This window comes from Mauremys reevesii, linkage group 12 (assembly GCF_016161935.1).
Source record: "Mauremys reevesii isolate NIE-2019 linkage group 12, ASM1616193v1, whole genome shotgun sequence".
In the NCBI taxonomy this organism is placed as follows: domain Eukaryota; kingdom Metazoa; phylum Chordata; order Testudines; family Geoemydidae; genus Mauremys; species Mauremys reevesii.
The window spans coordinates 136,444-144,302 of record NC_052634.1 but is presented as its reverse complement, the minus strand read 5'-3'; the positions used below and the strand labels follow the sequence as shown (position 1 = coordinate 144,302).

The following is a 7,859-nucleotide window of genomic DNA, read 5'->3' as shown; positions in this document are numbered from 1 at the left end:
CCTGATAGGGATGCCCCATTTGCTGGGGCTGGGTTTGTAAGAAAATGTTTTTGAGTAGCTGTGGTTATGAGGGAGACAAGGTTCCCATTTTCAGCAGCTGCTCAGTTCTCTGGCCAGTAGTGCTGTGTCTTCTGCAGCAGAAGGTTAGATCCAGGAGGATGACTCCAGGTGGTGAGTTGCTTGCCTTCCTCCTCTGTTTCTCTGTCTTCTCTACTCTACTCTACTCTACTCTGTTGGCCAACACACACCCTCTCTCTCTCTCTCTCCCTCCCCCCTTTCCTCTCTTTGTGCTGTCTCCCTTCACAGGGCATGGGCAGGAGTGCTACTTGTGCATCTCCACACGCTAGGTCTGTCTTGGGAGCTATGAACAAGTAGGAGGGGACGAAAATCATGCATCGTAGTGGGCGCAAGAGTGGAGGGGTGACTGTGGATGTTGACTGTCTCTCTTCAAGTGGGCCTGATGTAGAGGCAGGGATGAGGGCGAGATTACCTGCACCAATTGAATTTTGTGTAGTGATGGCTCTTGCTTCGCTCATTTCCTGCGCTTGCAGAGGAATTGTCCAGGAGCAGCAGATGAAGGAGAAAGTGGCAGACGTGGACCTGAGGAGCCTGGACATCCTTCTAAGCAGACATGAATGGTCCTCAGATTTCTGCCTCCCGCACAACTGGCTGTGAGTAAGCGGTCAGTGCTTGGAATCCCTCATCTGTACTGGCTCTGGTCTTGTTCAGAGGCTCTGAATTACTTCATTGGACATGGTGCTCTGTGGGATTCAGATGAGGCAAAGGCACAAGTCTCCTGTGCAGAGTGAGTATCTTGGATGTAGGTGCAGTGGGCTGCTTTTTAGTTGTAGTGCTAAAGCTGTAATGGGAGGAGGGTTGAGGGCGGAGCCCTGAGGTGTGGTAGATGGGAGAAGAAGAACCTATGCACGTTGCAGACTGAGATGCTAACTGATTTGTTTTCCCCCCTAGTGCTGGGTTTAGTACCAAGTGCAGAGTCAGAGTCCACTCCGCACATGCCATGGAAAGGGAGCGAGAGCTGGGAGATTCTAAGCACTGTTGATGCCAGGGAAGAGCCATCCAGTTGGGAGTGGAGCAAGGACCACTGTCAGTGAGATAAGTGTCTTGTTAGGTGAAGGCTTTGCTGTGGTTATGAGGGAGACAAGGTCCCTATTTTCAGGGGCTGCTCAGTCCTCTGGCCAGTACCGGTGTGTCCTCTGCAGCGGAAGGTTGGATCCAGGAGGATGACTCCAGGTGTCAAGTTGCTTGCCTTCCTCCCGTGTTTCTCATTTTCTTGCTCTCTGTCTCTTTAGTGTGTTGGCCAACGCTCTCTCTTAATCGGTCCTTTCCTTTCCGTGTGCCATCTCCCTTCTTAGGACACAGGCAGGCCTGCGAGGTGTGCATCTCCACAGGTTAGGTCTTGAAAGCCCTGGAGTAGTAGGAAGGGACGAAAACCATGCGGGGTAGTGGGTGCGAGAGTGGAGCAGTGACTGTCAGTGTTGAATTGGTCTCTGTTCAAGTGGGGCTGATGTAGATGAGGTGGAAGAGGGAGGCAGGATTGAGGGCAACATTTCAAGTACCATTAGAGCTGTGTGTAGAGATGGCGCATGCTTGGCTTTTGCAGCTGCACTTCCAGAGGAATTGTCCAGGAGCTCGAGCCGGAGGAGAAACTGGCAGAGGTGGATCTGAGCAGCTTGGACACCATTCTAACCAGACAGGAACAGTCCTCAGCTTTCTGCATTCTGAACTGGCTGTGAGTAAGAGGTCAGTGCTTTCAATTCCTTATCTGTACTCGCTGTAGTTTACTTCACAGGCCTTGTGCTTCCTCGTTGGTACAGGACACTGTGGTATTAAGTCTGGGGAAGGGACAAGAGTCTCCTGAGCCAAGTGACTATTTTGGCTGCACTTATAATGGATCCCTTCTAGTTGCAGATGTAAAGTAGTAATAGGAGATGGTTTGATGGTGGAGCCGTGGGAGATGTGAGATGTGAGATGAAGAGACTACGTGACATTGCAGATGGAGATGCTAATTTGTTTGTTTTTCTCTCCTCTGCTGGGTTTCGTACCAAGGAAAAAGAAGTCACGTCAGAGTCTACTGCCCTCATGCAATGGAAAGTGAGTGAGAGCAGCGAGCCTGTGAGCATTGTTCATGCCAGGCAAGAGCCGTTCATTTGGGAGCCAAGCAGATACCACTGTCAGTGAGAAGTGTCTGTTTTGCTGAGGGTTCTGTTAACAGCCCATCTGACTCCAGGTACAGACACCCTGTTAGCTGGGGCTGGTTTGTCAGAAGAGTTTCCTGACTAGCTGGGGATACAAAGGAGACAAGGTCCCCATTTTCAGGGGCTTGTCATTTCTCTGTTCACAAGCAGTGTGTTCTCCGCAGGAAAAGGTTGGATCCAGGAGGATGACTCCAGATGGTGAGTTACTTGCCTTTCTCCTGTGTTTCTCTCTCTCTTCTCTAGTGTGTTGGCCAACACTCTTTCTCTCTCTGTCTCTGTCCTTGCCTCTCCTTGTGCCGTCTCCCTTCATAGAACAGGGGCAGGAGTGCTAGGTGTGCATCCCCACAGGCTTGGTCTCGGGAGCTATGAACAAGTAGAAGGGGATGAAAATCATGCAGGATAGTCTGTGCTAGAATGGAGCAGTGTCTGTGGATGTTGACTCAGTCTCTGTTCATTGAGTCCGGCGGATATAGATGGAATGGGAGAGGGAGGCAGGGATGAGGACATTTATAGAGCTCTGTGTAATGATGGTCCTTGCTTGGCTTTATTAGTTTGCAGAGGAATCGTCCAGGAGCCCTCGCCGGAGGAGAATATGCAGATGTGGATCTGAGAAGCTTGGACATCCTTCTAAGGAGACATGAATAGTCCTCGGGTTTCTGCATAACTGGCTGTTCCTCATCTGTACTTGCTGTAGTTTTCTTCATAGGCCGTGTGCTTCCTCCTTGGGTACGGGGCTCTGTGACTGGGGAGGGGCCAGAATCTGCTCTGCGGAGTGACTATGTTGGGTGCCATTAAGAGGGCCAATGTAGACAGGAGAAAAGGTGTACAGATTGAACACTTTGAGTTGAACACTCATCAGCGCGACGGTGTGTTTCTTGTGCACAAGAAAACAAAGGGTCAAAGTTGTGATTGGTTGAGCGGTGTAAATTAGGCAGGGCAAAAGGACTTGAGGAAGGATGAGGTGGAAGTGAGGGTCTGAAAGGAGCTCCCCACCTCACCTGTTCATTTCCAGATGGTGTGACATTTGCATGGTTGGGCCATTTCTTGGCTTTTTTGAGAAAAGGGGCGAATTTTCCACGGCCTCCACCATCCCCTTTCAGCTGCCCCTTCGCCACATCATGTTGCATCTGACCTGGATAGGTCGCTAGTAAGATTTCACTTCAAATCTCAAAAAAGTCCAGTAAAAATAATTGTGGGGGAATTTCCTGTCACTAAGAGAAATAGAAGCTCAAGCCTTCTCAAGGGGTGGGGTGTCGCTCAGCCACAGGCACAAAAAGGCTCCCCTAGTTTAAGCGTGCGAGGGATAAGACCTTACACCTTGGTTACAGGGCAGTCATTTTCCTGGCGTGTCAAAGTGACCTGTGGTTTAATTTGCTTGGCAAAGGAGACCCAAACCTTCCTTACAGGGTGGTCTTTAAGCCAGGGGCGTTTGAATGGGGCAGAGAGAGAAGCGCTGTAAAGGAGAGACCTCCGTTCCCTCAGGAGAGCGTGGTCTCATTGCCCAGCGAGTGCCAGCGGCCCAAGAGGAGCTAGAAAGGGGAGACCTGCACCCTTCTCACAGAGATTGGTCAGTGGCAAAGAGCGTTTTAAAAGCTAGGTCCTAAGGAGCTCAAAGCCACAGAGACCTTGTGGTGATCTGAATGCAGCCTGCATTGTTAGAGATATAAGGGTAAATGTTAGCTCGGGTCTTGTCTATTGCTATAGCTGTGATTCAAAGATCAAAAAAGCACTATTAACATTTAGGAAGACACTGGAGTGAAATAGCGTTATTGTCTATATCGGGGTCGGCAACCTTTCACAAGCGGTGTGCCGAATCTTCATTTATTCACTCTAAAATGTATTACTGGCACGCGAAACGTTAATGTTTTTCAGAAGATCTCTTTATTTTACAATACAACACTAGTTATATAATATATAGACATAGAAACTAAACAAGGTTTTCAAAATGTTGAAGTAGCTTCATTTAAAATTAAATTAAAATGTTGATCTTACACCGCTGGCCTGCTCAACCCGCTGCTGGTCTGGGGTTCTGTTCCACTCGGCCGCCAGCAGGCTGTGCGGGGCAGTGCCCACATACAGCGGATAGCTACCTTCTCCCTGGTTCTGGCCTATTCTCTTCCCCTCTCTGCACTGAGCTGAGGGTGGGAGTGGACGGAGCACAGGGCTGGGGGTGAAGGGTCTGGCCAGGAGCTAGAATGAGGGAGGGGGCTCAGAGTTGGGGCAGGAGGTCTGGGTGTGGGGGCACTTAGCTGGGCAGCTCCCATTTGGTGTGAGGGGTGCAGGTGGGAATGTGAGTGGGGGTGCAGGAGCTCCCGTTTGGTGCTCAGGGTGGGGATGTGCAGGGGTGCGAGAGTCAGGGCAGAGGACTGGGGGCATGTGAGGGGGGTGCAGGTGTCAGGGCAGGGGGGCTGGGTATGTGTGGGGGTGCCAGAGTCAGGGCTGGGGTCGGGGTGGGGGTGAAGGAGTCAACAGAGGGCTGGGTGTGTATGAGGGAGGTATAGGGCTCAGGGCAGAGGGCTGGGTGACTGCCCCCCTCCGAACCTCCAACCTCCTCCGCTCCTTGTCCTCTGACTACCGCCTCCTGGGACCCCTGCCCCTAACTGCCCCCAGAACCCTATCCCCTATCTAAGCCTTCCTGTTCTTGTCCCCTGACTACCCCCCAGGAGCCTACCCCCTACCTGTCCCCTGACTGCCCCAACCCTTATCCACACCCTGAGATAGACCCCCAGACTCCCATGCCCCATCCAACCACTCCCCACCCCCGACAGAACCCCCAGAAATCCTGACCCATACAACCGTCCCCCTGCTTCCTGCCTGCCGCAACCCCCTCCACATCACTGCCTCCTGACAGCCCCCCTCAAAACTCCTGACTCATCTAACCCCCCCAGCTCCTTGTCCCCTGACCACCTCCTCCAGAGAGCCCCCCCTAACTGTCCCCTGGCCCCTATCCAGCCCCCACCCCGACAGACCCGGAATTCTCATGCCCCATCCACCCCTGTTCCCTGTCTGCTGCCTCCAGAGACCCCGCCCCTAACCACCCCGGGATCCAACCCCCATCCAACCAACCCTGCTCCCTGTCCCCTGACTGCCCCACCCCAGATCCCCTTACCATGAACCTCCAAGCAGAGCCAGCCTACGCTGCCCCACGGGAGTGTGCAGCCCTGGCCCCAGAGCGCTGCGCGCGCGGGCAGGGCTCCTGACGAGCGGGGAGCGTCTTTCCCTCCCTGCAGAGCCAAACGCTGCCCCACGGGAGTGTGCAGCCCCGCCCCTCAGAGCGCTGCGCGCGCGGGCAGGGCTCCTGACGAGCCGGGAGCGTCTTTCCCTCCCTGCAGAGCCAAACGCTGCCCCACGGGAACGCGCAGCCCCGGCCCCAGAGCTCTGCGCGCGGGGGCAGGGATCCGGGGGAGGGGCCGGCGCCTTGCTGCGCTCGGCCCCGTGCTCCAGCCCGGGAGCGCGGACCCTGCGGCTTGCCGCGCTGGCAGGGTTTTTAATGGCACCCGGGAGTCCCGGCAGGCAGCCGCGTGCCATTGAAAATTGGCTCCCGTGAGGTCTTTGGCACGCGGCTGCCGGAGGTTGCTGATCCCTGACCTAGTGTCTCTGTGGCTCCATGAGGGAAATAACTAGTGACACCGTGTGGCCACGCGGGGTAATGCACAGAGCATTTTGCGCATGGAGCAATAGTGACACCGTCTGGCCACGCAGGGTAATGCACAGAACCTTTCTCTCAGTGGAACAGTGACACCGTGTGGCCACGAAAGGTAATGCACAGAGCATTACTCTTAGAGGAACAGTGACACCGTGTGGCCACGAAGGGTAATGCACAGAACATTTCTCTCAGTGGAACAGTGACACCATGTGGCCACGCAGGGTATTGCACAGAGTAGTTCCTGCATGGAGCAACAGTGACACCGTGTGGCCACGAAAGGTAATGCACATAGCATTTCTCTCAGTGGAACAGTGACACCGTGTGGCCACGCAGGGTAATGCACAGAGCATTTTGCGCATGGAGCAACAGTGACACCGTGTGGCCACGCAGGGTAATGCACAGAGCATTTTGCGCATGGAGCAACAGTGACATCGTCTGGCCACGCAGGGTATTGCACAGAGTAGTTCCTGCATGGAGCAACAGTGACACCGTGTGGCGACACAGGGTAATGCACAGAGCATTTTGTGCATGGCGCAACAGTGACACCGAGTGGCCACGCAGGGTATTGCACAGAGTAGTTCCTGCATGGAGCAACAGTGACACCGTGTGGCCACGAAGGGTAATGCACAGAGCATTTTGCGCATGGAGCAACAGTGACACCGTTTGGCCACGCTGGGTATTGCACAGAGTAGTTCCTGCATGGAGCAACAGTGACACCGTCTGGCCACACAGGGTATTGCACAGAGTAGTTCCTGCATGGAGCAACAGTGACACCGTGTGGCGACACAGGGTAATGCAGAGAGCATTTTGCGCATGGAGCAACAGTGACACCGTTTGGCCACGCAGGGTATTGCACAGAGTAGTTCCTGCATGGAGCAACAGTGACACCGTCTGGCCACGCAGGGTATTGCACAGAGTAGTTCCTGCATGGAGCAACAGTGACACCGTGTGGCCACGCAGGGTATTGCACAGAGCAGTTCCTGAGTGGAGCAACAGTGACACCCTGTGGCCACACAGGGTGATGCACAGTTGTCCAGTATTCATAGTGCCCACCCCAGGGGCGACTCTAAAATTTCGCCGCCCCAAGCATGGCGGCATGCCACGGGGGGCGCGCTGGCGGTCACCGGTCCCGCGGCTCCGGTGGAGCATCTGCAGGCACGCCTGCGGGAGGTCCACCGGAGTCGCCTGCTGCCCTCCAAGCGACAGGAAGAGCGCCCCCCGTGGCATGCCACCCCAAGCACGTGCTTGGCACGCTGGGGTCTGGAGCCGGCCCTGGCCCACCCGGTGTGTGTCTTGCTCCATGAGATAAATGCTGTCTCCATTCTCCCAAGAGGCCACCCACTGACACTTCTGCTCTGGGAGGAAAATACTTAGTGACACCAGGTGGCCACTCGAGGTAATGCACCCAGCATCTCCTTCCGTGCATTCCAGCCTGCCCCCCACCGGGACCCATTCAACCTCCTCCAACCTGCTCCGGCATCCCCACACTTGCCAGCACTCCGCTCACCCCACCTCAATCTGCCCCCTGCACGTGGCCCTCCAATCCACCCCATCTGTTCCCCATCTCAGGGCACCCCAACATCCTCCATGACACCCAATCCCTACACCTCAGCCCCAATTGGCTCCAACCTATTTCTCCTTTTCTGGGCCCCACTTCCCCAGCACCGCATTTCCCCATGCCACCCACAGCCAGCCAAGCTTCCCTCTCCAATTCCTGTTACCCTTCCCAGCCACACTGGGGCCTTTCAACCCCCTCCACCCTGCCCTTACTCTCCAAGGCTTATGAATCCCACATTCCCTCAGTACTGCTTGGGAACCCTAAACCCCTCTACCTCAAAGTGCAGTCCCCACCCCCAGATATCATACAACTAAGCCACTGATGCACGGACCCCAAATTCCTACTGAACGTCCATTGATCAGCCCTATGGACTCTCTCTCTCCTTTCCTCTCCTTGTGCTGTCTCCCTTCCTAGGACACGGGCAGGCGTGCTAGGTGTG

The 7,859-nt window shown here is 54.8% G+C and overlaps 1 long non-coding RNA gene across 1 annotated transcript; it reads left to right on the top strand.

Moving 5' to 3' along the window:
• Positions 1-2,072: 2,072 nt before the first annotated feature.
• LOC120375553 lies at positions 2,073-4,108 on the top strand. Its single transcript, XR_005586624.1, has 3 exons — positions 2,073-2,248; positions 2,381-2,414; positions 2,768-4,108. It is a non-coding gene; the product is annotated as an uncharacterized LOC120375553 (long non-coding RNA).
• Positions 4,109-7,859: the final 3,751 nt, after the last annotated feature.